This window comes from Thermobia domestica, chromosome 8, assembly GCF_964235325.1.
Source record: "Thermobia domestica chromosome 8, izTheDome1.hap1.1, whole genome shotgun sequence".
NCBI classification, from domain to species: domain Eukaryota; kingdom Metazoa; phylum Arthropoda; class Insecta; order Zygentoma; family Lepismatidae; genus Thermobia; species Thermobia domestica.
Genome location: NC_137461.1, coordinates 252,573,584 through 252,601,518, shown reverse-complemented (window position 1 = coordinate 252,601,518; position 27,935 = coordinate 252,573,584). Strand labels below are relative to the sequence as shown.

The window sequence follows — 27,935 nt, the reverse complement described above, 5'->3', positions numbered from 1 at the left end:
CATGGGGGGCGCGGTGGCTCTGTGGTAGAGTGTTCACCTCCGATGCTTGGGGTCCCTGGTTCGATCCCAGCTCGCGCCGTATGGACTTTGTGGTGGACAAACACCGTGCTCGTGGATTCTCCCGTTTCTTCTCTCCCACTTTCTTCATTCCACCATTTCGTTCATTTCTCATCATTACCGTCTCCTTTAGTCTAATCGGCAAACCGTGGGACGTAAAACTTAAAGATTTCATTTCATTTCTTTCCTGAACTTATAATTCAAGAAACAGTTAATGTTGATGAATTTAAATATGTTTAGAGATTTGAATTGTAAAAGAATGAAAAAAGAAACCATTTCTTTACATATTTGTTTTATAGTTTTATTGAAACAGTATTATTCCATTATCAACTAAATAACAGCTTTAACAACAACGCTTAAAGTATGTAAAATTCTGTGTTAAGTGGGTAGCTCTAGTTTATATATGGTCCCGAAGCAAAGTACCACAAGTTTCTGTGCTTAAGATGGTCTGCAAAAGAAAAAGAGAAACTATTAATATGTTACTACCACAAACGTTGATATTTTAGTAATTACAAACGATTAATGGATTGGTTGTACACATAAATTAGTGAGTTTGATTTTCGTCTTACAAAGTACCATAATTTTGAAAGATGGGTTCTACTATTTATATAAGCTCTGAAATCTGGGCTGCTAAAGAGCTAAAAATCGATTCAGTTGACGAGTGCATTTAAAATCATGCAGGATTATCTCACATAGTGTGCAGTACAGACCCTTCTTATCCACATTATATTGCGTAGTAAAATCTGGAACACAATTATCATTTAAAATTTTATTATACGAGTATGACTTAATTCGGTTTCTTTGAAAAAAAAATGTTTAAAGATAGTTTTCTTAGGTGGTGCGAATGAAATGTAATTGCAAGTGCATCACTTCCCAAGGCTAAACAATTGAAAACTGCAAAACTTGATTAATCAAAATAATCCCCGACTCCAATCACGCACTTTCGCCGTCGCTTAGCCAACGACGGCACTCCGTCAGAAAAGTTGGCGTAATCTGGAATCACAGATGCGAAGAATTTCTCAACCGCAAACTGTTTCATCCGATCATCAGGAATGGTCTTCCCTCCCAAGAGGTCATCGAGATGGCAGAAACATGGTAGCCATTGTAATTTGAGAATATGATCGGTGATGAAGGGTGACTCATACAGACAGTCCGCTGCGCGACAACACGAGAGTGCATTTCCCTGCAATGTGAGAGCGTTATGTCTCTCGAACATTGTTGAATAAGCTTCTGATACATTTCGTGGAGTTCAGCATTATAACGATTTTTTTCGATAGTTTCACCTAGCCTGGGAAAAACATGACGGATCACTCCCACGATAGGTCATCATACCAGCAGCAACGGTACAACACCTGTTGTGAGTGGAGAGCTGCAGCATTACTTCAGATTTTGCAGCGGGGAAGAGAGGAAGAGCAAAATCCTAGATGTCAATCTTTTTCAGATTTTTCATTGATATTATCTTATGGGTTAATATGTATAAGAATGTCAAACTCAGGGGAGGCAATTGCCCCTCCGTGGACTCCCAAATGACGCCCCTGATGGAGAGGCGGTTTAGGAAACAGTATATTCAGCGACGAGTACTATCGCTGTATAACCGCTACCAGGTTATAGAAGGATTTTTTGTGGACACTCTGTATATTTCGTGAAGCCAGTGATTATTATTTTCGATTTATACTTTATTCTGCAACGCATATAAGTTCTTTCTTTGGTGGGAATTGCTTCTTTCCCACACAATTGGACAAAGAAGTCTTTCATCGTTTTTTCATATATATATTTAAAACGTTGCTTTCGCTGAGAACATTTCAGTTAGTGACTAACCATTTCAGTGTTTCTCCCTGACTTATTATATGCACAGTATATATTCTATAGTTATTGGGAACTGAATTAAGTGCTTTCCTTAATCGCTTATGGAAACATTATAATAGATTGGAGAAATACGGGCTGACCAGATGTTTCAGTAACCAAAGTGGCACCAACTGTGTTGTTTCGTAGCCCGTTATCTGTACTTTCTCACGCCAGTGTTATCGCCGTGTCTAGTGCATTATGGGCAGTTGACTAAAATTAACAGAAATTGTTTTCTATATTCTGTTTGTATGTGCATACAGGTGAGTTAACTGAGTAATTTTTGAAATGAACTGCCAACACTTTTCTGTTGACCATTGCAACCCGTAGCTTGAGCTTGGACGCTCGAGGAGTTTGACTCCAGGTCTGGAAGATGCAACCACGTATCTCGCGTTGAACTTCAAACATAAGTTGTGTTAAGGGGCACAAGCTATTTAGCCGATGAAGGACGATTACTTACGGCTAGCCCCAATCAGTGAAATCCTAGGTCCTCAGACCTTGTGCGTTTCAAAAGTTATATTCGCGCCCTCCAATATCAGAATTCGACTGTGAAGACCTTCTTTTCGTTTATTTACTCAAGATTTACTTTTACGCTGCAGGACTGTTCAGCGTAACAACTGGGTTCATCGTGGGACGATCCAGACAACTTTTCCCCAGTGCGAATCCCCCAAGTGTGTTCATGGTGTGAGCAAAGTATTTATAGTGATACCTGAAATATAATCATATATACATAGAAAGGGCTATATTTCCCGAATAGGGCAAAACGTAATTTCAGCGGCAAAATTTATTAGTGTCCAGTGTTGTATTCATTTCTCTTCGTTATTTTTTTCAAAATAGTGTTCCAATAAATAAGTATAGTGTCAATTAATCCAGTGTGTTTTCGTTGTGTGTATGAGTGATGTTTGTGTGTGTTATGGTCTGGATGACCGTCTGATCGTCCGTGAGGTTTTCGAGACGAGACACCCGAACCTCTCGGCGCCTAATGCTCATCTCATTATTGAGACCGACGAGCTTTTTGGGAAACAGTTTGTAATCTTCTTTGGAGAGGTCTTCGTCGTCCTGTCCAGGTAAGTTAAGGTATCAGGAATATACTTATTGGTAATACCACGAGCCAAGGACAGCGAACAGAACCACGCCGGTTACAAATAAATGGACCACGAACTCAATCGATTACAAATAAATAGCTGCCCGAACATGGACCACGACCTCTAGTTGGTTACATAATAAATGTTCGCCCGAACAGTGACCGACCTACGGTCGGTTACAAATAAATGCCGCCCGAACATGGACCACGAACTCCTGGTGGTTACAAATAAATGACGCCCGAACTACCGACCCGAATCGAGACCGTTGGTGCTCGAATATACATTTAAGATTAATATTTTAATATATCATTTCTCTTTCAGCTCAGGAACCAGTAATCTGAAAAAAAAAACTTCTCTTTCAGGTGATTTTAATAATATGTTTTGTGATAGCATATTTTATTTTAATTGTATGTTTTAAGCTTTATCTTGTTCAAGATGGCATACAACGAAGCAGATTTGTTTACTAAGATAGCTTCAGTTTTTCAAAAGCATTTAGATAGGTTAGAAGGAAAGCTAGATCAAAATAATGAAAAAATTGAGAGATACATAAAGGAAAGTAAAGTTGATTTTAAAGAGAGCTGTGTTGAGTTTAAAGAGAATTGTGCTCGCTTGAAAGAGAATCTCGTTGAGTCAAAGAGTGGATTAGGTCAAAAGATAGACGCTTTACGGGACGTGTTTCGTGAAAATAGTCAGAAAACGGAAAATGCTGAAAACAAAACATCGGAATGTGAACCCCAGTTACAGTCAGATGTTCCTACTGGATACGAAACACCGGAATTTGAACCTCAGTTAGTGACTGATATTCCTAGCGTAAAAAAAACATTGGAATTGGAACCTGAGCTAGAGACTGATATTCCTAATGAAAAGGAAACGCAGGCATCTGAACTCCAACCAGAGACAGGTAGTCTAAACCAACCTCGTAACACATCTGATAATGATTTTATCTATTCAGAATCTAGTGACGTCGCTTGTAGTAGAAGTAGTGAAATCCACGAACATATGATTGTAGACGACAGAGGTCGTAAGCGTACAAGAATAACTACCACTAACCACAGAGTAAAAAAGCGCAAACGAGGTTACAGTTATAGCAGTAGGCAAAGATACGAAGACCAGTTGTTAAACAATACAAAATTTAAAGGGAATCAGAACCAAGAGCGCATACGAAAGAATAACAAATACAAAAGAAGTCGTAAATCACGGCCACGTAACCTGAGTTATCACATACTAGACAGGAACCGCAATTTGTGTGACATTAAGCATAGATTTGTACATAGAGGTAACCATCGTAGAAATAGACGAACAAACCGTAATTATCAAAGCAGAAACAGTAATCATAGGAAAAGAAAAAAAAAGAGGGGCAACCAAAACTTTGTATGCTGATACGAATTTTCTTTCAGGAGAGCGACGCATTTCTAAGCGGTAGACATTCATTCATTTTTCTTCCTTTTTGCTTTTAGTTTTTGATAAAACACCTGGACACGAAAAGAAGAACTACGCATTTCTTTTAAACTCATTTTTTGCTTCCAGCTTTTAACTGTTCGGCAATGAGCAGATAACACGTTTTTCTTTATTTTGATAAGATAATCGCTGCATTTTCGATCACCTGTTAATGTCGACGAATAACGGACGGTATACAGCTGATTCATTCTTTTATTTTTCTGTCTTTGCTCCGTGTAGCAGTTCACACCTCAGTCAGCTGTGTATGAGTGTTGCAAACCTTATCATTGACTTACTATTAGTTTAATGTCATTAATTTTTTCTTGTTTTCATTTCAGATGTTTGAATTTAGATTTTTTAGTAAATAATTAACGTATCCAATACGTAGAGGGACCGTACTTATCCAAAAACGGTTTGATATCTTGGCGAGATATCCGTACCTCAGCCAGTGGGAAGATATTTTGGCCTTATAACATATTTTTATTAAATGTTTTAAATTTTAAATCCCTTTTTAGGATCCCTTCCCACTTTCGAAATTCTTAAATAGGTTATTACATGTTATTCACAATTAATGTTTGATTTTCTTTTAGAAAAAAGAGAATAATGTATCCAGATGCGCAGAATCAGAAAAATTTTAGTTGTTACTAATATATATGTATATAGCTGTATGTTTATAATTAAAATTTAGTATGTAATCATATACGTAGGGAGATTGCATTTATCCAAAAGCAATTTGAACTAGTGGCGCAGTTCCGTATTCCTAGCTAGTGGGAAGATATTTTGGCGTTATAATATATATATTTTTATTGTTTTCAATTTAAAAAAAAAAAAAAAAAAATTCTTTTTAGAATCCCTTCCCACTTTCCAAATCCTTAAACATGTTATCATACGTATGACTCACAATTAATGTTTGATTTTCTTTTCAGAAAAAAAAAAAAATATCAAGATGCCCAGGATAAGAAAATTTTTAGTTGTTAGTTACGTATATATTTCTGTATTTGTAAATGAAACTGAGTATGTAATCTCATGCGTAGAATATGAAACTTTACATTTATAATCAACGTTAAATTTCTTTTCAGTGTTAATCTTAGATTTTCGTTTTCATTTTGAAGTGTTTACTGCAATTTTATTGAACCTCATTTACGGGGGATAAATATAAATATTTTTTTTCAGGGAGGCAATTTTTCCTGGAATTGCAGATCTGTTGCAAAAATGGATGTGGCTAATCCATTGGATATTCCATAGCTAACTGTATTTTCGCCATCAATCGCAAAATATAGTTTTCATTTCCCTTCTTCTTTTATAGTAACCCGTAACTAACCATGTGTATTCTTAGGTTAGATTTTTTTTTAGTGTATGTTATTGTCTAGTAACATTTCAGCGAATATTTTAACGTTTATGAATCGTAACTATATTGTGTACTTGTATGCTAATGAGTTGTAATGTTTATTTTTCATGTTAATTTTGAGAAAATTGTATTTTAGTTCTAGTATGTCCTAGAAACTATTCGAATTCGATATAGATCCCGAAAATTAAACTTATTTTCTTTCTTTCCAACAGCATGAAGCCATAACGTTTTATGAAAATTACTTTGTCAATTATTTCGTATGCTCGATGACTTTGAATTTTAATGTGTCAATAAGAACATTTTGAATATTTTGTAGCCAAGATGCCTAAGAAAGTTTAACTGTTGTGAAATTACATAACCATTTTGTAGGGAATTTAATCTTGATGTTTCAGATCGACCAGAAAGTTGTAATGTCGTTGACTATATTTTTGTTTGTATCCCATGTTTTTCTTTTCACAGGTCTCATGTATTTTGTCTTATAGAGACATATCTTTACGATGCTAGGAGAGCATTTGTATTTTGTGTGTTTACACATCTTTTTCCAGGTGGATGATGTACGTTATGTTCCAGGGAACATACGTGTATTTTACTGAATATTAGTGTTGATATTTCAGTTATGTATAGAAACATTTTGTGGTTGCAGGCCTTTCCACGTTTCTAGTTTTTTTGCCTCGCAGGTGTCGATGGCATATTGTGTGTGTAAGTACGTGTAGTATTACACATTTTTCCCACCTATGGTTTTGGTCAATTCATGGCATAATGATCATTAATTTTCAGGAATGTTTGGACTAGTGAGTCAACTTCCTTGATTCAGACCTTTGAAAAACTTGGATCAACACTTTATAGTTTTCAACGCTTTATTAATAAGTTCTCTTGCAGATAATACCCATATGTTCTGGTAACCCTACAATGTTTACGTTTTTGGAAGTGTACAACAACCATTATTCTAGGCTTAAGCTAATAATAACTTTGTTTCAGAATGAAATCATTTGTTGTATTGAGCATTATCGAACTAAAGTCTCGACGAGCAGATGGCATTTGATCTTATGGCGTGCCGAATTTTCTTCATACATGTCAACGAAATCACGATCTTTTCTTTGATATGCAGAATCATGCTTATTTCTTGGAATTACTATAAACGTCAATTTTGACACAAGTTTATTTTTTTTATTTTGAAAAACGATTTTTCGTTCTTTTCTGCCAAACAACACGAGGCACAGTTAAAAAAAAAAAAAAAAAAAAAAAAAAAAAAGGACATACAGGTGAAAATCTTATTTTGTTTATATATTGCCAGTTTATCATGTGTTTACATTTCCATTCATTTTACTTTTCAATTATTTTCATATTTTTCAAATATATTAGAGTGATATCGAAACTTTAACAATAATTTTAATATTTTAGTACCTTTAACATGTTTTGCTATTTGCTTATTCATTCACATTTTGATATTTTAAATACAGATATCAGTATATTTACTAATTTTTATTGAGATATTTGATAATTCTTCAAGTCGATGTTTTCATAAATAGTTATCGTGTGTGTATTTATTTCATATTACACAAAATAAAGTGATCGAAACGGAACACTTAAACATTTTGCGAAAAGAATTTATTAGTGTTAAAAAAAAAAGAGCATTTAAATAGCCCTATAACGTATTTACTTCATATTATATCAAATAAAGTGATCGAAACGGAACACTTAAACATTTTACGAAAAGTATTTGTAAAAAAAAAAAAAAAAAAAAAAAAAAAAAAAGTAAGAATTTTAATAGCCCTATAAACGCTTTCTGCGAACTTAAAAAAAAAAAAAATATCATACAGGTGTTATAACCATACCTCGTCTCTCACACCATTGTTAAAAAAAAAAAAATCCCCTTCACCCCTTATCAACTCCTCGTTGGAGAACCATGGAGGAATGGAGGATACTCACACAGGAAGACAGCATGGTTTCAACATGTGAAGAAACGGAAGATAAGGAAACCCAATTGCACCAATTGTTCAAGAGGATCTTATTACTTCATGGAACACTTGGATTGGACATTGCTCATGCAGGAACTTCATCATGTTGTAGTGAGTGAACAAGTTATTTAACTATTTTAAATAGCCCTTTTTTCAGGTGAAAAACCATTCATCGTTTATGCACGTAAGTCTCACACCATATCACAGTGTTGCCAACTAACTTATTTTAAATTTTCAGGTGAAAAACCATTCATCGTTTATGTACGTAAGTCTCACACCATATCACAGTGTTGCCAACTAACTAATTTTAAATTTTTGGTGAAAAACTTGATTTTATTCATACTTCGTCATACGGCCAAGGGTTCTCAACCTGTCTACGTGTGCACTTGACAGGTCGTTCCACGTTTCAGACGCCATATATAACCGCTACCAGGTTATAGAAGGATTTTTTGTGGACACTCTGTATATTTCGTGAAGCCAGTGATTATTATTTTCGATTTATACTTTATTCTGCAACGCATATAAGTTCTTTCTTTGGTGGGAATTGCTTCTTTCCCACACAATTGGACAAAGAAGTCTTTCATCGTTTTTTCATATATATATTTAAAACGTTGCTTTCGCTGAGAACATTTCAGTTAGTGACTAACCATTTCAGTGTTTCTCCCTGACTTATTATATGCACAGTATATATTCTATAGTTATTGGGAACTGAATTAAGTGCTTTCCTTAATCGCTTATGGAAACATTATAATAGATTGGAGAAATACGGGCTGACCAGATGTTTCAGTAACCAAAGTGGCACCAACTGTGTTGTTTCGTAGCCCGTTATCTGTACTTTCTCACGCCAGTGTTATCGCCGTGTCTAGTGCATTATGGGCAGTTGACTAAAATTAACAGAAATTGTTTTCTATATTCTGTTTGTATGTGCATACAGGTGAGTTAACTGAGTAATTTTTGAAATGAACTGCCAACACTTTTCTGTTGACCATTGCAACCCGTAGCTTGAGCTTGGACGCTCGAGGAGTTTGACTCCAGGTCTGGAAGATGCAACCACGTATCTCGCGTTGAACTTCAAACATAAGTTGTGTTAAGGGGCACAAGCTATTTAGCCGATGAAGGACGATTACTTACGGCTAGCCCCAATCAGTGAAATCCTAGGTCCTCAGACCTTGTGCGTTTCAAAAGTTATATTCGCGCCCTCCAATATCAGAATTCGACTGTGAAGACCTTCTTTTCGTTTATTTACTCAAGATTTACTTTTACGCTGCAGGACTGTTCAGCGTAACAACTGGGTTCATCGTGGGACGATCCAGACAACTTTTCCCCAGTGCGAATCCCCCAAGTGTGTTCATGGTGTGAGCAAAGTATTTATAGTGATACCTGAAATATAATCATATATACATAGAAAGGGCTATATTTCCCGAATAGGGCAAAACGTAATTTCAGCGGCAAAATTTATTAGTGTCCAGTGTTGTATTCATTTCTCTTCGTTATTTTTTTCAAAATAGTGTTCCAATAAATAAGTATAGTGTCAATTAATCCAGTGTGTTTTCGTTGTGTGTATGAGTGATGTTTGTGTGTGTTATGGTCTGGATGACCGTCTGATCGTCCGTGAGGTTTTCGAGACGAGACACCCGAACCTCTCGGCGCCTAATGCTCATCTCATTATTGAGACCGACGAGCTTTTTGGGAAACAGTTTGTAATCTTCTTTGGAGAGGTCTTCGTCGTCCTGTCCAGGTAAGTTAAGGTATCAGGAATATACTTATTGGTAATACCACGAGCCAAGGACAGCGAACAGAACCACGCCGGTTACAAATAAATGGACCACGAACTCAATCGATTACAAATAAATAGCTGCCCGAACATGGACCACGACCTCTAGTTGGTTACAGCTGTACGACCAACAATCACCAAAGAAAGACAATTAGGATTACGAATTAGATCTCCGGGTTTTCGGCATCTATGGTTATGTATGAGGGATGAGTTCCCCCTCGGCGATTACGTGCCCGAGGAATAGGAAAACAAAAAAGAAATGGGAAAGGAAGGATGCGACCTGGGACCACTATATGAGGTACCATCCCGGTATTTGGCTCATGTGAATGAAGAAAACCCAGGAAAACCTCACTCAGGATGGCTAGCCTGAAAAAGCTTTTACACTTTTTCGACAGTGTACCGAGAATCAAACTTGGGACCGCTCGCACCAAAGGCGTTAGCGAGGCCATAAGGTCATAAACAGAGGAGGAAGAAAGTTGCTTATCAGTTTTAGCGACTTTACAGGTTCCTCTTTACAAAAAGTAAAGGAGGAACTGGAAGGATATAATAGTGGAATCATTACGGGAGACTACAAACGTGCAAAATTCCATCATTAGTCCTACCTGGAGTGTCTAATAATTACAGTTACTAAATAAAATAAATTGTAACAAAATTACAAATAATAACTATTTCTAAGCATCATTCAAATAACATGAAGATATTTTTTCAGTTCCTCATAAAGCCCCACTAAGTTGGGAATTTTTATTTTTCATGATTTACTTACGTAACGATATCAAAAACCTACCGTACAAGTTTTTATTCCAATTCCAATTACGTAATACATTAGATTTAATGTCCAGAAAACACTCACCTAAATAATATGTGAATTTTATCATCTTCCCTTTTTCCCTTCTGTAAATGTAAAAAAATATATTTTTAACAATTGTTCTGTTGATTCCTCTCCTAAAACTATAAGCATGCCGAATTTCAACTTTCCATGTCAACCGAAAGTACCCTTGATTTTGTGTCAGAAAGTCAGTCCATGTAGTTTTAAATCTTAGAGATTAGCGTTTGGCCGGCTGAGAACTTCGCCCCTAGACCTTCGCCTTTGCTCTGCTTACAGTCTCGCATCTCGTCTTTCAGCCTTTATTTCTTAATACTCTGCTTGTGCTCTTGCATTTTATATTTACAGAAGTCTTTGTTTTGTCATCCACAAAATATCAATTTATTGTACAATGTTAAAATTTTGACTACTGATTATTTGCAATTTTTAGTTTTGAAAACAGGAATTTGGACTTTCTGTCAGGCCAGATCCCTTATACACTTCCAAGAGAAAGTTCCATTTTTTATATAACTGTCGAATTTCTACACCACCTTTGAGGTATTAATCTGGCTTTTTTAAAAATACAAGTTTCCTCTATAGGAACAGTCCTCTACAAAGAGTTAAGATAAAGTTTGACGTGATTTTTGATTGGGCAGGTCCCTAGCTTAATGCCAAGTGAAAGTTAAACGGGATTTTTGGTTGAAATTTTCGGTTTCTGATACAACCCCAATAAAGTTGGAATTTTTCACTTTTGTTGATTTATTTAGATAACGCTATCAAAAACCAATAAGCATACCAAATTTCAAGTTTTTCAAATTTACTTGAACAATGTTTGGGTTTTTGTGGGTTAAATATGGGAATACCTGTCCAAAAACCGCCCATTTACTCTTCCCCTCCGTAGACCCCACAGAAAACTAAAAATTTCACTTTTGGCACTTTTTCTATGTGTTAGTTCCGGGAGGTTATAAATGCACCACATTTCATCATTGTAGTGCTATTGGAAGTGGCTAGTAATTATGATGTGTAGGAGGCTTTTTTACATGGTGAGGATTTTTCAGTTCGTCACAACACCCCACTAAAGTTGGAAATTTTTATTTTTGTCGATTTACGTAGATAATGCTATCAAAAACGTACAAACACCAAATTTCAAGTTTTTATTCCAATTCAATTGCCTAAAACGTGAGATTTAATGTCGAAAAAAAGAATGAAAAGAAAAGAAAAGAAAATGCCCATTTAGGTGTAAATAACATGAGGAATTTTTCCCACTCCGTCTCCCTTCACTTCTCCTGAAAATGTAAAAAGATATACTTTTAACAAAATTCCTGTTGGATTCTTTCTGAAAGCTATAAGCATGCCAGATTTTAACTTTCCACGTCACTGATTTCATGCCAGTGAATCAGTTGGTATAGATTTATACATTAGAGGAAACATAGATAAAATTGAATATTCCTTACATTGTTGTGCTACTAGTTGTGGTACTGCTCCCACCATTTTCTCTGGTACTTTTTATTTCTTCTTTTTGCCCTTCTGATTATCTTCATTCGTAAGGCATACACATGCGCCCTCTGCTTCTTTGCAAGGACATTCAAAGTTACACTTGCAACTCGCGTCGTGTTTTACCTGCGAAGACAAATAGGTTCATTTTTTTAAACATGTTATAAGAATTTTTCGAAAAAAGTCATTTAACATAACTTATACATTAAGAGCATAATATGTTTTTTAAGGCAACGAATTGGGTCCCTTGTTTGTAAAAACAAAAGTAAAGAATTACCGTAAACTGGGGTTACTTGGTGTTATATGGTGTTATATGGTTTAATAATGAGAGAACTATGACAGATATGTCGTTTTCTTCCGGACCAATGAAAAGTAGACATCTGAAAGAAACAATATGAATCATGCTGTCTCTTGTTTATAGAGAGGTCTAAAAATTGTCACCGCAATTGATACTTTTTTGGTATTTTTTGAATTTTCTGTAAATTGTCCCTGTGTTTCCGCAATGAAAAGTGATTTTGACCTGGATGTGCTAAATATCATTGCTTTCAGAAATTTCCTAATGAGACAAATTATTTTTACACTTCCACTTCCTTTCTGGGATAATTTATGGCCATTTTTTTTATTTTCTTCCGTTTTTCTACTAAAAATGATAATACTGATCAGGGGATAGACAACCATGACATTATTGAAGTTTTGCCTGAACCTATCTAGAACCGCAAGGAACAAGTTCTTTTTCGATATGACTTTGCAGCAAAAATTTTTCAATATGTGAATTTTTTTCCTCATCGTATTGTGTTACATTATTATTATTATAACAGTACCATATATTTTTGCAAAGAGTTAACGTAAATGTACACTTGTAAAAATGGTATCAGGTAATTTTCTAAACCAATGTAAGGCAATTACTGACTATAAATTTCATAAAATTATGTAGGGTATGTTTTAGTGTCTTAGTGGTACTTGCCAAAATTTCCCCTGCATTGTTTGAAAAACTACCGTTTATAAAAGGATATTGCAAAAACTTTTTTTTTTTTGCTGGTTCTGTAGGCCTTAAGGAAGACAAGCTTACCACTGTAGTTAGTTTAGATTGGTTCAATAATTTCTTATGTTTAACTAAAACGTTGTGCAAAAAAGTCTCTCCTTTTTATTTAAAGCACCCTAGGAACACATTACTATGAGAGAAACATAGGCATAGAAACATAGACAAGAAACTCGCTTTTGGGGCTACTTGGAAACAGCACATTTTGGCTCCTGGGAGACTTCAGTATCAGTAAAATTTTGTTGTGACTGCAGGAAAAGGTAACATGGACAAGGGCGCCGATTTCTCTGTAAATTGGGGGGGGGGAATTCAGATGCAGAAGAAGGATTTTAAGACAAATTGCATTCAAATTATGCCAAATATTGCATATTCATAAATACAATAGGGGGGGCCCACATGAGATTTGGGCCCCCCGGCCCCCCAGGATCGGCGCCCTTAAACATGGATTAAGTTCTAGAAACATCACAAGAAGAAGAAAAATTAATTGCAATAAATAACAAGGGATAGTATGAAAAAGAAAAACTTTCCAAGTAACCCCAGTACTGAAAAAAAACAAAAGTTCTGTCCCTCATTTCTGGAAAGCAAAAGGAAAGAATTACGTAACCTCTGCCCCGTAACCTCTGCCTCGGTAACTTTTCATACTTCAATTAGTTGTTTTATGCATAAATACGAGAAATCCTACTGGGAGGCCATGTGCGTCCGCCTGTCAGAAGCTTTTAGAGCTTCAGCGGTAAAAGTTACCGAGAAACGGTATTTTGATATTTATTCAGCGTCCAACAAGAACAGAAAATGTTTTTATCTCCGTTATCTGTCCCAGAGATAGAATGTCTTTCGTCTCATTGTTGCAACTAGATAGTTCCGGTATCAATGTTGATTGTCATAGGGTAAAAACACAATTATGAAGCTAGAAAGAATCTACCTTTTCGAAAGTTGATTCAGTAAGCCAACAATAGATTCCATCTACACCGTTATCACTGTACTGAAACCGGAGGAGATTCAAAATACTACAATGTCCGGGTTCAATTAATAACCAAAAAAGCAGAAACGAGTCATAGAGGCAGGAAACTATCTGTTGATGTGAATTCAATCCCCAAATAATTGTTTAATCTCGGACGTAATCGTGCTATTGTGATAGGAAATGTCTGATATATTCCATTTCCGGTTTCAGTACTGATCGCCACCAAGAAAGAATATAAATAATTTCAAGATACGGTCTTTTCGATATGTGTTCAGCATTCCATAAACAGAAGCAACCAAGACTCTCACCTTTTACTGAAACCGGAAGTAGTAGAAATTCTCAAAGAGCCAAAACGATAATAGCCTGAAATATTATTCTATGAAATTACTGTCCGAAGTGACATGTGAATTGTTTCCGAAGACCCAAATAAAAAGAATAGCTTCCTCGTGGCTAGGTGGTTAGAATACGTGCGTTTGGTCTAGAAGACCAGGGTTCAATTCCCGTCGGGATTTCATGCAGTTCGGATCCCACGTTAAGGTGTAAGCTCACGTCTCATATAGCCTCGCTGCTAAAAGGGACAATAAACTGAAAATTAAACCAAATCGAACCATACATAAAGAAGACAGTTATTTTTTAGGGCAACAGACCTTATAAAAAGGAAATTTATTTGAGGGAAATATAAAGAATTTCAATAGGAACTGCAGGACCTTTAGAGTGCACTAAAAGGGGAACAAGAGCAAGAGGACAAAAAGACCACAAAAATGCTGATGGATACAGAACAGCTACTAAGGAAAGAAGTGGCAGGGTTTTAAATTATTAAAAGAGAATCCCAAAAAGAGGGAAAGAAAATAAGAAAAAGAAAACATTATAAGCCCACTTTTGGTTATTCTGGACATATTCCCCCCCCCCTTTTTTTTTAAATTTCTATCTAAATTTCCTTTCACAGCTTAAGATCTCTATCTGTAGCCCCTTTCACAGTTTAAGGTATTTATCTGAAGCTTCTTTCACAGCTTAAGATCTCTATCTGAAGCTCCTTTCATACCTTAAGATCTCTATCTGAATCCCCTTTGACAGCGTAAGATCTTTATCTGAAGCTTCTTTCACAACTTAAGATCTCTATCTGAAGCTCCTTTCATACCTTAAGATCTCTATCTGAAGCCCCTTTCACAGTTTAAGGTATTTATCTGAAGCTTCTTTCACAACTTAAGATCTCTATCTGAAGCTCCTTTCATACCTTAAGATCTCTATCTGAAGCCCCTTTCACAGTTTAAGGTATTTATCTGAAGCTTCTTTCACAACTTAAGATCTCTATCTGAAGCTCCTTTCATACCTTAAGATCTCTATCTGAAGCTCCTTTCACAGCGTAAGATCTTTCTCTGAAGCTTCTTTCACAGCTTAAGATCTCAATCTGAAGCCCCTTTCATAGCTTAATATTTCTATCTGAAGCCCCTTTCATAGCTCTAACTGAAATTCCTTTCACAGCTTAAGATCTCTATCTGAATCACCTTTCATAGTTTAAAATCTCTATCTGATGCCCCTTTCATAGCGTCAGATCTCTATCTGAAACTCCTTTCACAGCTTAAGATCACTATCTGAAGCCCCTTTCACAGCTAAAGAACTCTATCTGGAACTCATTTCACAGCTTAAAATCTATATCTGAAACTCCTTTCAGAGTGCAAAACATTAATGTTCAGATATTGAAAATGACTTTTGTGGTGTGAAATAAAACAGTGTTCTTCTTTTCCATGAACTTAAGCCTACTATATAACCTTTATGTCTCTTTTTTGGAAATTGGACTTGACTCTCTTGTGCTCTGATAGCCCCAATTGAAGTTCCCAAACAAATAAACCGTTTTGTGAGTGAATGTAGCACAATTTGTCATACTCAGATGACGATAGAACTGATATAAAGGTGAAATGGTTATAAATTAATTGTATGTGTTGCGTATTCTATACAATGGAAATACCGGAGATTATCAATGCTCTTAAAATCTAGCAATATCGAAATAGCCTACATATATGAGAATTATTGAGAAAATCTGTGGACAACCAGTGCGAATATCCAACTATTCGACTATGTAAAAATCAAGAAGGAAATGCCACAGCATGATAACATGTTCCTTGAGGTTTTAAACGTGTTTGAACTCTATTTTTGTCTCTGAGCTGGAGTGCAAAAGGATAAATATACAGACAAACAACATTTTGTTCAATATGAATTGGTGGCATATGGTAGAACGAGGCATATGTAACGGTGCCGTGACTCGAATCGGACCTCCCCAGATAAGTCGGTGACTTCGTATGTGTGTTGTCATTTAGCTAAATAAAACTATTTAAAAGAGTTCACCATTCATTGTTTCAGTCATTTGAGTAAATAATGATTTTCCCTAAGAACCCAACATAACTCCGAACTGCCTAATTCTGACCAAGTTGAGAATCGAACTCGAATTTGTTCTCAGGTACGAATCATAGATCAACCTTTTAATGTTATAAATTCTAGAGCTCGTCCAGTTTCTTTGCCGGAACTGACTGATGCACTACATGAAGGATTGTACAGTATTTTCTGGAAATTATTCATGATTTATAGGTCTCTGTCCTAAAAAGTGGTCTCACGCCATAACAATCAGAGAAGTTGCATTTTCCCGAGGAGACTTCCATTGTTTTGATAACTATAAGTATAATAGAAGTTTACTTACTCGTGACAGTAGTTCATGTCGGGAATCCTCCATTGGTGAAGCATTTGCTGTAAAGAAAATTAAAATAAGATTATTATTGGCTGAAAATCCTAGTTATTTAACTATCTTATGTTTAGACTAATTGTAATGGCAATTGTTTCTTCAGTAGGAAAAACTTGTAATAAAAATAAAATTTCGCATATAATAGTAAGTTTTTCGTATTTCTTATTCCATCTTTATTTTTTCACCAGTTTTGAGAGATAAAGTCTAGGTATTGCTCTGAGAAAATCTAGAATTATTCTGAGATAGACATTCCTGATGATTCCATTGAGATCGATCAAGTAAACTGAGCAATTGTTTTTAAAGAAGGACAAATGAACACACATATCATGCTCTTTCGAATTCTACACTATTTTATAGTTGCCAGGTAATAAACAGCTATTGGGACCTAACTTTTCTTGTCGTAGTTCGTATTGTTAGAAATTTACCAGTAGATTGCAACAGTGACGTATTGCGTCCATCAGTAAAGTGGACGTTCTGCTACTACTCTATGAATCTTGGAAGTTCTGTGTACGTCGTTATCAGGAAAAGATTGCTACACTAAGTGAAAAGGTGACACCTATAAGATATTTCCATAGTTTGATAAGGTAGAAGCAGTTCTCCGTACAATATAGTCGTGCAATGTGAATAGTCTGTTGGATGATGTCTTGAAGGAATCATCTAAGTAATGGGAATCGTGTCACAGGTGATGCTGGGTTTGGCGTAGACCAAAGGGCCACAGAGATTGCACGAGGATGGTCGCATCAAAGACCGTCATTTCCAGATTTTAAAAAGTCATTGTTACAAGAGGAATAGCTACGTGTATGTGGTAGTGGTCGTGGAAAGTGTGTAACAGTTCGAAAGAATCAGTACATATTAGAGATGGAACGGGTGATGAACTTCGGGCCACTTCATATACATGGAGAGTATGTGGGAAGCTATTGTATCAAACACAATTCTGTGCTTTCTCTCTCTCTCTCTCTCTCGCTCTCTTCTCAAAGTATAAACAAGTAAGACTTACAGTAAATGTTTTTCTTATGAAGGATTGCCAAAAATAAATCAAACCAGCCAGTAAAATTCGTATAAAGACTGAACCAAGAACTTGTATAAATCAGTGGCGGCTAATGGAGGTGTTACAGCGTTGCACAACGACCAAAGTATTACAAGAAAAAATATAATTAGCAGTAGTGAAGAGAGCAGTTTCCACATAAAACTGTATGGTGGGAAACGCCACACTGAATTTGAGACTAGTCAGCAATGCTCAGGGGCTAAGCCACGAGGGGAGAGCGTCCACCGGATTCGGTCTCCCAAAAATTTCGAAACTCGACTAACATTTGTATACTTTCTTAACGAACTATACTTGATTTCAGAGAAATGAGTGATATAGGCTAAATATTTTATTTTACGCCTCATCATATGCTTTTCTTTTCTTATAAAAATAATCGTTCTATCATTTGTTTTCTAAAAAATGTAGGTGACAGAAATTAAGAATTACTTATTTTCTTTTCGGGTGCAGATTGAGACAGGTTCGATATTACATAGACGCATTGGACCTCTCAAATACTTTGGGCCCCTCCCAGCAAACATTTCTGGGTATATTTCTGGCAATGCTATTTGTTTTGACGTTCTTCGACTTTTAGCTTCTGTTAGGTATAGGTCCTACATGCTGATCCTACATTTGGCGGGTTTCAAAGTTTGCTTTCCAGAACGTATTGACATTAATAAGCATGGTTTCGCCTCATGTGGAAGTATATTCTGTTCATTCTGCATTGCTTACAACTAAGACGGATGATTTGGAATGTAGTTTTTTTCTTTTACGCATGTGTGTGTTGGTGCATATGTGACATTCGCAATTCATATACCTCTTTTGTATCAGCTGTTTTGGTTTTTAATTATTAGATTTACTAACATTGTGTATGCTCTAATTCTGTAAATAACCTACAAATTCTGAATGAATTCTATGTCATGACTTCTGTAAATAACTTCAGGCTTTCCAATGCTTCTGTTTTTCCTATGTATTTGCGTCTCTTCCTATAAACTCCTATATTTCCTATATTTTAACGAAACCTCCTATATTTTTGTGGCATTGCTAAAGCACTTGTGAAAATAACATAATAGCGTTAATAGATGCTATGCAGAATGCCTGGAGAAAGTATAAAGATTACTTAGAAAAATGCAGATCCAAAGAGGCCGCAATGGCAAAGATTTCCAGAGAAGAAGGCGCGTTAAGAAATGCGAAGCAAGAAGCTATATCAAAGAAGGTTTCAAAGAGTGAATCGTCTCTGAGGAAATGAACTGAAATGGACGAAACAGTACAGAAGGAAATGGAAGTAGCTACTAGACTGTTGATAGATGCTCAGACAAGATTATCTTCTATGCTATCAAAAAAGGACATAGCTGACATTAATGTTGCTCAGGGAATGATCCAGACCGCATCCTTGAAGATGAATGAGCTACAGAAAATTCAAGACGAGCAGAACAAAGAGAATCGGAAGATGGCAAATAAGCATATTCATGCACTGAAGAAAATGGAAGTGTAACTGATACTTTTACTGTTGGATATATTTCCTTAGATGCATTAAGTTCTGCGTGCAATTGTGTATTTAGATACTGAACAAACCAACTCTTTGTATCATGTGTTTTGTGACTTTTTATGAATTTTGTATTGATTTTTACAACTTGCGTATATTATTTGGAAAAAAGGAATTAACATATAGAAATGATAGGATCTTGCAAGTGATGAAATTATTTACATCTCGGACGCGTATCTTAAAAACACTGATTTTCTGATTCAGATTCCTTTTACACTTTCCTTATGATCGTTGCTCAATACTGATGAGCTACGTACGAAAACACTGAGAATCTCGTATAAAATTTTGCGACGAGATAATTACCCATTTAGTTATATTTAGAGTAGAGTTATATTTAGAGTAGAATGTAAGCATAAGTGCACTATATTTCATTGCATAAGTGCACTATATTTCTGTGATGTGGTGATTGTCACCTAAGCCTAAAAGTAAGGTTAGTTTTGTCTGATCACATCACATTTTGTGACAAAATCGAGATAATCGTTTTACCTATTCATTCATATGCGTCTCAAGCCAGGAGGAATAAACATCCTGATTGGCTGAAATGCTATTACTCTCATGGCGTGAAATGTTGTAACGGTAGCTAAACAACAGCTGATAGTGTCCGCTTAGCTGTACGGTACGATAGTGATGCCTAGTGGCATTGTTTTATTTCCTATATTGCTTTTCCTGCGAATCATTCATAGTTTCGTTGTAAACTACCTAATTGTGCTCAGTGCTTTGAAGCCCCTCATATCGTGGTGTGTACTTAGTATTTAGTGACGAAAGTGAAGTGCTTGTTCGCAGACTTTTCGGAATGCAGCGCCGAAGTATGAATAATTCAGATATATTCTGTTATATATGCGGGACATTTGTGTCTATGAAACAACGGCGCAATATAACTTCCTTTGTGCGAAAGGCTTATCTTGCGTATTTTGGTATTGGAAGATCAGGACAAGTCATGGGCACCACATAAGGTTTGTCGAACATGCATGGAACAACTGTGGTAATAGATGAAAAGTGAAAGACGAGCATTGTCCTCACTGTGTGGCGTGAGCCTACTGACCACAGCACCAATTGCTACTTTCGTTCTAGGTTTCAACAGTATGAACATTGCTAAAATTGTTTACCCAACTACAATTCCATCCGTCAGTTTACCAGTATCCCATGGTCCTGACATACCTGTACCACAGCCACCAGACCAATTAAACGAAGCCTCTTCCGAATCTCCTAGTGACAACAATGACGATTCGGACCACAAGAATCAACAGAGCCTATAATTTCCAAACAGAGTGGTTTAAATGATTTAGTTCGTGATCTTGGTCTCACAAAGGAATCTGCCGAACTACTGGGATCACGACTAAAGAAGAGAAACCTGTTGATACCTGAGAGGACGTACTATTGGTTCAGGCATCGTGAACAAGAATTTGTTGCTTTCTTTTCTGCAGAAGATAATATAGTATTTTGCAAAACATTCCGGAGTTAATACTAAAATTACGATCGCCTGACTATGATCGATCCAAATGGAGACTTTCCATCGGTGCTTCCAAGCGGAGTTTGAAGTATGTACTCCTACACAACGGAAACAAGCTAGCATCCATTCCAGTTGCTTATTATGTTGTCATGAGGGAAAGCTACAAAAAACTTGATTTGATGTTGAACAAGATAAAGTACCACGAACATCAATGCAAATATGTGGGGATTTTAAGGCGATCGGTCTTCTGTTGGGTCAACAGTCAGGCTATACCAAATTTCTATGCTTTCTGTGTGAGTGGGACAGTCGGGCAAGGGCAGTCTACTGGACTCAAAAGGAATGGCCAGATAGGCAGTGGAATGTTGGTTCGAAAAAAACTTACAACGCGCAAGTCTTGTTAATGCGCATGATATACTGTTACCTCCCCTTCACATTAAGTTTGGCTCAATGAAACAAATTGTAAAGGCTCTAGATGCTGAAGGTGAGTGCTTCAAATATCTGTGTCAAAAAAATTTACTGGCATCAGTAATGCAAAAATAAAAGAGGGCATCTTCGATGGGCCAGATATTAGGAATCTTTTTGGTGACATAAAGTTTGAAAATGTCATGAACCAGAACGAGCGTTCAGCATGGCAAGCTTTCCGAGATGTAGCGAAAAACTTTCTTGGAAACTTTGTTCAACTTTCTATGCTGTTTGAAAGGATCCAGACTATAAAGACATGGTGGAAAGAATGCTACTGTGTTTCAAAGAATTGGGTTGTAACATGAGTATGCTGTTTTCCCATTTGGACTATTTTCCAAACAATCTTGGAGTCGTGAGTGAGGAACAAGGAGAGAAATTTCATCAGGACATTAAGGAACTCGAACGTCGTTATCAAGGAAAGTGGAATTGCAACATGCCTGCAGACTACTACTGGTTGTTGCAGAGAGAATATTCTGCCACTAGTCACAAGCGGGCCGCAACAAGACGCAGTTTCTCAGGGAAGAGGCGTAAAATCCACCAGTGTGGATTTTTTGTGCGGTATGTCATGACCTATGGGTGCATTATTTCCTCCTTTAAAATGGCGCAGATGAGAACACAAATTCAAAAACACTTTGTAGTTTACATTTGCTTGCATTAAGAGTCTTACTGTTTTATAGTGAATGCTAATCCGTAAACATTTCTTCTTTTTCCCGTTTTCTTGTCTTGTTTGTTTACGAGTTGATGTACGGTCGCATATACCACTAGAAATACAAATATAAGATATTAATATTGTTTATATTAGTAAGTGTACCAGTATTCGTAGCAGTGTTATGAATAGCAATAACCATTAGATACATTGATTTTGGCAATGTTAATATGCAATTTGCAAGAAAACCTGATGTGCAATGACTAAACCGATTTTTGTTCTGAATCCGGTACACCCGAAATATGAAGCGTGACATATTATACTTCATGCAATGATCCAAAAGTTAAAATTCGCAGGCTAGTGTTAGTCACCCCCGCGCGAGAGCAAGGCTGTGTCGGCAAACAGGTATAGATGCGTATTTGTCCAATCACATGGCCAAACGTTCCTACACTGCCTCAAGGCGATCAGAGGGCATTACTGTGGAGTGACACAGAACCGATCGAAGCGGTGTGTGTGCGACAAGATGGGGAAGAGCGCGGACGTGACGGAGTGGCAAAAAGGGGCAATCGTGTTTGGCCGTGCCCATGGCCACACAGTGATGGAAGTTGCCCGATTTGTTGGTGTTTCGCTGCGGACTGTTCAACGTGTCTACAAGCAGTGGTGTAACACACGTGGCCATGAAACATGACGCCAGAACTGTGGTCGGAAAAAAGATCCTCACAGATCGGGCCCGAAGACGGCTTTCCAGGCTTGTGAATCGAAATCGCTTCCAAACCCGCCAGGAATTACTGCAGTCCGTGAATGCAGGCCCAGTCCAGCCTATCAGCGAGAGAACATTGCGACAGGAACTGCATGCAATGAACATATGGAGTCGGGTACCTTGCAAAAGGCCACTGCTCACACATGCACATAAAGTTGCTCGTCTACAGTGGGCCAATAATCATCAAACATGTACAGTAGTAGACTGGCGCCGTGTCGTATGGTCTGACGAATTACGATTTTGCCTGTATTCGAATGACGCCCGGCATCGTGTCCACCGATGGTCACATGAAGCATTTCACTTGCAGTGTGTGGAAGGTCAGGTGCAGGCCGGGGGTGGGTCTGTCATGTTCTGGAGTGTTTTTCGTACTATGGGGTGGGCCCTTTCATTGAGGTGTCCACGAACATGAACCAGCACGTTTATTTTAACATCCTGGACGAGCAGGTGTTGCCCTTCAGTCACTTTCTTCGAGATGACTTTGCTATATACACCCCTATTTTTCAAGACGACAACAGCAAGGTTCACAGAGCTGGATCCATATGTGACTGGTTTGAGGAACATTCAGGTACCCTCCCACACCTCGAATGGCCCGCAAAATCGCCGGACCTCAAAACAATTAAGCATTTGTTGGACCAGTTGGAACAGCGAGTGAAACGTCGACATCAACATCGACGTTTGGTGGAATTGCGTGATATTATCCTTCGTGAGTGGGTTCAACTGGATGTGACGGCCTTGCATACCCTTGTGGACCCCCTTCCCGACCTCATCCAGGCGGTTATCCAGGCCAGGGGCGGCGCTACACGGTATTAACGTAAGTATCAAAGGGGGGTGACTAATTTTTTGCCCGGGGAGCTTATGTTCATATAACAATTGGTGTAATTTCCATGTGTTTTTTTTTGGGGGGGGGATAATTGAAATGTTCTTTCCAATACGTAGAAATATTGTAATATGAGTTGCTTTGCTGCTTGTTCTTTCAAAATGTTCCAAATTCACAAATGTTCCTTCAAAATGTTTCAATAAATAACTGAAATGTTCCTTTTTCACAGCTTCACCAAACCTCCTATATTTTTTTCGTCGTGATTTCCTATATATTTTTTCATTAGTATTGGAAAGCCTGTAACTTACAAATAAAAGAAAAAGAAAGAAAAGCAATTAGCCCAGCTCTCCACTGAGCAAAAGTTTGCAATTAAAGCTGAGACAAAACAAGCAAAGGGCAATATAGGAGAGTGGTCGAAAAAAAATCCGGTTTAAATTCACAGGAAATCTTATGGCAGCAATGCTGTTTCCACGATATATTTCCACAGTTAATTTTAAATTTTCCTAGATAAACTGTGAATAAAGCGTGTTCAATTTACATTTTTATAACACTAATCTCTACCATGAACTGTCTTCAGTCTACGCTGCAGAGGAATTTGGATCGCTGTCAGGGATTGGGTTTGCTAGAATGAATTGTTCGCAATAATCTAGAAAATTTATTTAGTGAATCTACAAAGTTTCTGAAGTTAATATTAACTGAACCTATGACATTAGCAAAAGGAGAAAGGCATTTTTCTACATCGAAAAGAATTGACACTTTCAAGGAATTGAATGTCCCAAAAAAGGTTATATCAATTTGGTTATGCTTTCCATCGAAAAAGGCCTGACAATAAGAATACCAGAGTTCAGACCAGCATGTATTAGGCATGTTCGCCCTAATCAAAGAGACGAGAATAGATATACTAATTAAATAAGGTGACTAATCGAATAACATGTTCTGCATTATTATTTTTTATTTTTTAAAAATATAATTTTATTCAATTTCACATGTCAACAGTATTTGTATCTAAAGTTATGCCCAGTCAATGAGCCCAGTTTATATCTTCTATTTCCGATCGTTCGTACTGCAACACCTGAAAGCACAATCCACCGGTCGCCACTTGTATAAATACTGCTGAGCCAAAACAGTGTTCTGTTAAATATTTTTGTATTGTCTGTGTTCAAAACCATTACATTACCTTTCAGTGTCGGAAAACGAATAAACAAGAAATTATATTTGAAATAGTCAAGACATGTTTCTTGAATAAGAAATGTCAAACCGAGTATTCGACTTCGAGTAGTGGATATCATGAACTAACTACAAAATTCTGTAGCAATTCTGCACAGTTGATATTTTTGGTGCTTCCGGACCACTGGATCTGTCTGGATCGCAGGTCTGGGAAGCGAGTCCCAGACCCGATCATCAGGACAAAAGTCGTAACACGTGAGCCACACCATAACTGGTACATAGACCAATTGGCAAAAATGAATTGATCTCTCACTCCATTCCGAATTACTTATTCGTTTGCTACAGCTTCTGAAGATTTTGTGATCGCCATGGTGATTGGAATGAAGGGATCGGTGTCAAATATAGAAATAGGAGGAGAGAAAATAGAACAGATAACAAGTTTACGATACCTAGGTAGTATTATTAGTGATGATATGAAGTGCAAGTGTGAAATAAAAGCAAGAGTAGGAATAGCGAAAGAAGCTTTTAAGTTAGGAGGAAAGAAAATACTATTTTGTGGGACCTTGAGTAAAGAGTTGAGAAAAAGATTCATTTAAAAAAATGCTTCGTGTGGAGTATTGCATTGTATGGGTCAGAAACATGGACATCATTACGCAAGAACGATGAAAAACAATTGAAAGCTTTCGAAATGTAGCTGTGGAGAAGAATGGAGAGAATTAGCTGAGTCGATTATTATTTTTATTATTATTTTTAACTACTAGCATCAATTAACCGCTTCACTGGGTTAAATTAAGAAAAAATAGTAATATGTTCTGTTAGTCAATCACTTCTTACTATAATATATATATATATATATATATATATATATATATATATATATATATATATATATATATATATATATATATATATATATATATATATATATATATATATATTCCCCTAACCCTGTCCCAAGCTGCGAGGCTGAATTTGGATTAAAACAGCATCGGAAATGTCACTCTTCATCTCAGCGCCACAAAAGTATAGTTTCGACACTAACATCGATCATTTTCTGTCATTTTTGAATGTCTCTTTCTCTCCCCCGGCTTTAAGTTACACCATCAAATTGATATCATAAAAATAATCTCAGATTTAAACTTCATCTAGGTTGAAAATTTGATCGAGATCGGTCCGGTTATTCAAGAGTTATTAAGTTCTATTTATTTTTATATATCTCCCCTTTATATCCCCCTTCCCTAAATTCTACCGTCAAAGTAAAATGATAAAAATCATCTCAGGTCCGAACCTCATCTATCTTAAAAATTTGATCGAGATTGATAGTTTGGTTCAAGAGTTATTAAGTTTTATTTATTTTTAACTACTTCCTTCCCCTTTCCTAAGCTCTATCGTCAAAGTGAATAGATAAATACTCGTACCACCCCAGGCCTGAATCTCATCTATGCTGAAAATTTGATCGAGATCAATTGGGTGGTTCAAGAGTTAAGTTTTATTTGGTTTTATATATAAATCTCTCCCCACTCCTAGGTTCTACCGTCAAAGTAAAAATATAAAATACTTTCCAGGACCGAACCTCCTCTATGTTGAAAATTTGATCGAGATCGGTTTTGTAGTTCAAGAGTTAAGTTTATTTATTTTTTTCTATGTCCCCCTCCTCCTCTCCCCTTAAGTTCCACCGTCAAAGTGAATCGCTAAAAATATTCCCAGGCCAAAACTGCTTCTACATCAAAAATTTGATCGAGATCGATTGGGCGGTTCAAGAGATTAAGAGTCACAAACATAGTCACTTTCAATTTTATAATGTAGATTAAAATCAGGTATAATAAAATTTAATTGTCGCAAAGTAAAGGATATTTACATGAATTTGAAGTAGAAATTACAAAATTGAGACAATTAAAACTATTTTCAAAAAAAAAAATATATATAAAACTAACTCTCCGACAATGGCCTAAAAAAAGACAAGATAATCAGATAACGCCTTTATACCATGTTCTAGAATTATGTAAAATTAATGCTTCAGTAAGTATTTTATATTGCCAAGTTAGAAAACAAACTTACTTACCTACAACTAGCAAGACACATGCGACAAGCAATGTGAATGTGAGCAGCTTCATGTTTCTAATTCGAGAAACTAGTTCTGGGAACTTCAAAATTCCAATCGTATATGACAAATCTATGATTTTGTTATCCTAGTCCCAAGATCAGTGAGACTGCTATAGGTGCAGAATGCACATATATACCATTTCGATTGTATACAAAAAAATGTTTACTTTACTGTAACCTTGATTTTTTTTAACGATAGGAAGTAAACTTATAATCATGAAAATTATTTTCCTATAATAATTGTAGATATAGCCTGCATTTAAAAAAAAAACTTTGAATTTTTCAGTGAAATTTTGTTCTGTATTGAAAAGTGTCGGCACATCGTTCCTTGATGTTATCTCGACCTTCGAATGCCATCGGTCAAACATACAGATGTTTCTTAATCTAATAATAAAACATTGTTCCGATGGCAGGAAATACCACATAAAAAATAGTTTTTTTGCTGGCTTTCAGTAACAACTAGATGCAAGATATGAGTGAGAAAAGGTGACCTCTAAATATAGCATCCTACTTTTATAATGACCAAAAATTATCGCTGGCGGATGTTTACTGTAGATACATGTGTAAATTGAAGTTACATTGTATATCCTGTTTTTTAGTTCTCGAATATACATTATTATCCTCTGAAAAAATATCTTAACGTATACCTAGGTCAGTAACAACATTTACATTTTAGGCCTGCACGTAGGTGATGGTCAGGGGAATCATTTTTATGAGACCACCTTCAATCCCTTAAAATGTCCAGTTATCTATCTGTGTATATCTATGATGTACAGTGAACTCAAGGCCAGCCCCAAAAAATAATCTCGCCCAATTGCCCGGTCTTAATGTTCTTGGTGTTGGTCCGCGTAACGTAGTCGCTAACGCTCTCGCCTTCGGTGCAAGCGGTCTCGGGTTCGATTCCCAGTGAAGGCACTGTAAAACGCTTTTTCAGGCCAGCCATCCTGAATGAGGTTTTCCTGCTTTATCCTCATTCGCACCAGGCAAATACCGGGCTGGTACCTAACATATAGGTCCCAGGCCGCTTCCCAAATCCTTTCTTCCTTTCCTTTCCCCGGCTCTCCGAAGGACGTCATCCCTCATACGTAACGGGTTACAAGCCCAGACATCTAAAATCTGTTCTGGCTACAGGCCTGTTACAGATTCAAATTCGTTAGATTTGTCTGTTGATGCCCTGTAAGGATCAATGCAGCTAACCTTAGCAACATAGTGGGAAAGAATAGGCAAGTTAGTCAAATACCAGCGTTGGTCCTGCCTTGTAAATAAGCACATTGCCGAGCTTTTGCCAATTAACTTAATTACAAACGTTGTTGGTACGGAAGAAGTAAAACTTGGATTGGTAATGCCAGGTAGAAACAGTTACACTGTTAAAAATAACTTCTTAAATTTGAGAAACTGTTTCTTATCTGTGCACCGAGACACTATTTTCTTAGAA

General features: G+C 36.6%; 1 long non-coding RNA gene across 1 annotated transcript; it reads right to left on the bottom strand.

Annotated features, from left to right (window-relative positions):
- Positions 1 to 382: 382 nt before the first annotated feature.
- On the bottom strand, positions 383 to 26,964 carry LOC145692001 (uncharacterized). Its single transcript, XR_014132604.1, has 4 exons — positions 26,460 to 26,964; positions 16,487 to 16,533; positions 11,758 to 11,923; positions 383 to 505 (listed from the first exon to the last, which is right to left on the bottom strand). It is a non-coding gene; the product is annotated as an uncharacterized LOC145692001 (long non-coding RNA).
- Positions 26,965 to 27,935: the final 971 nt, after the last annotated feature.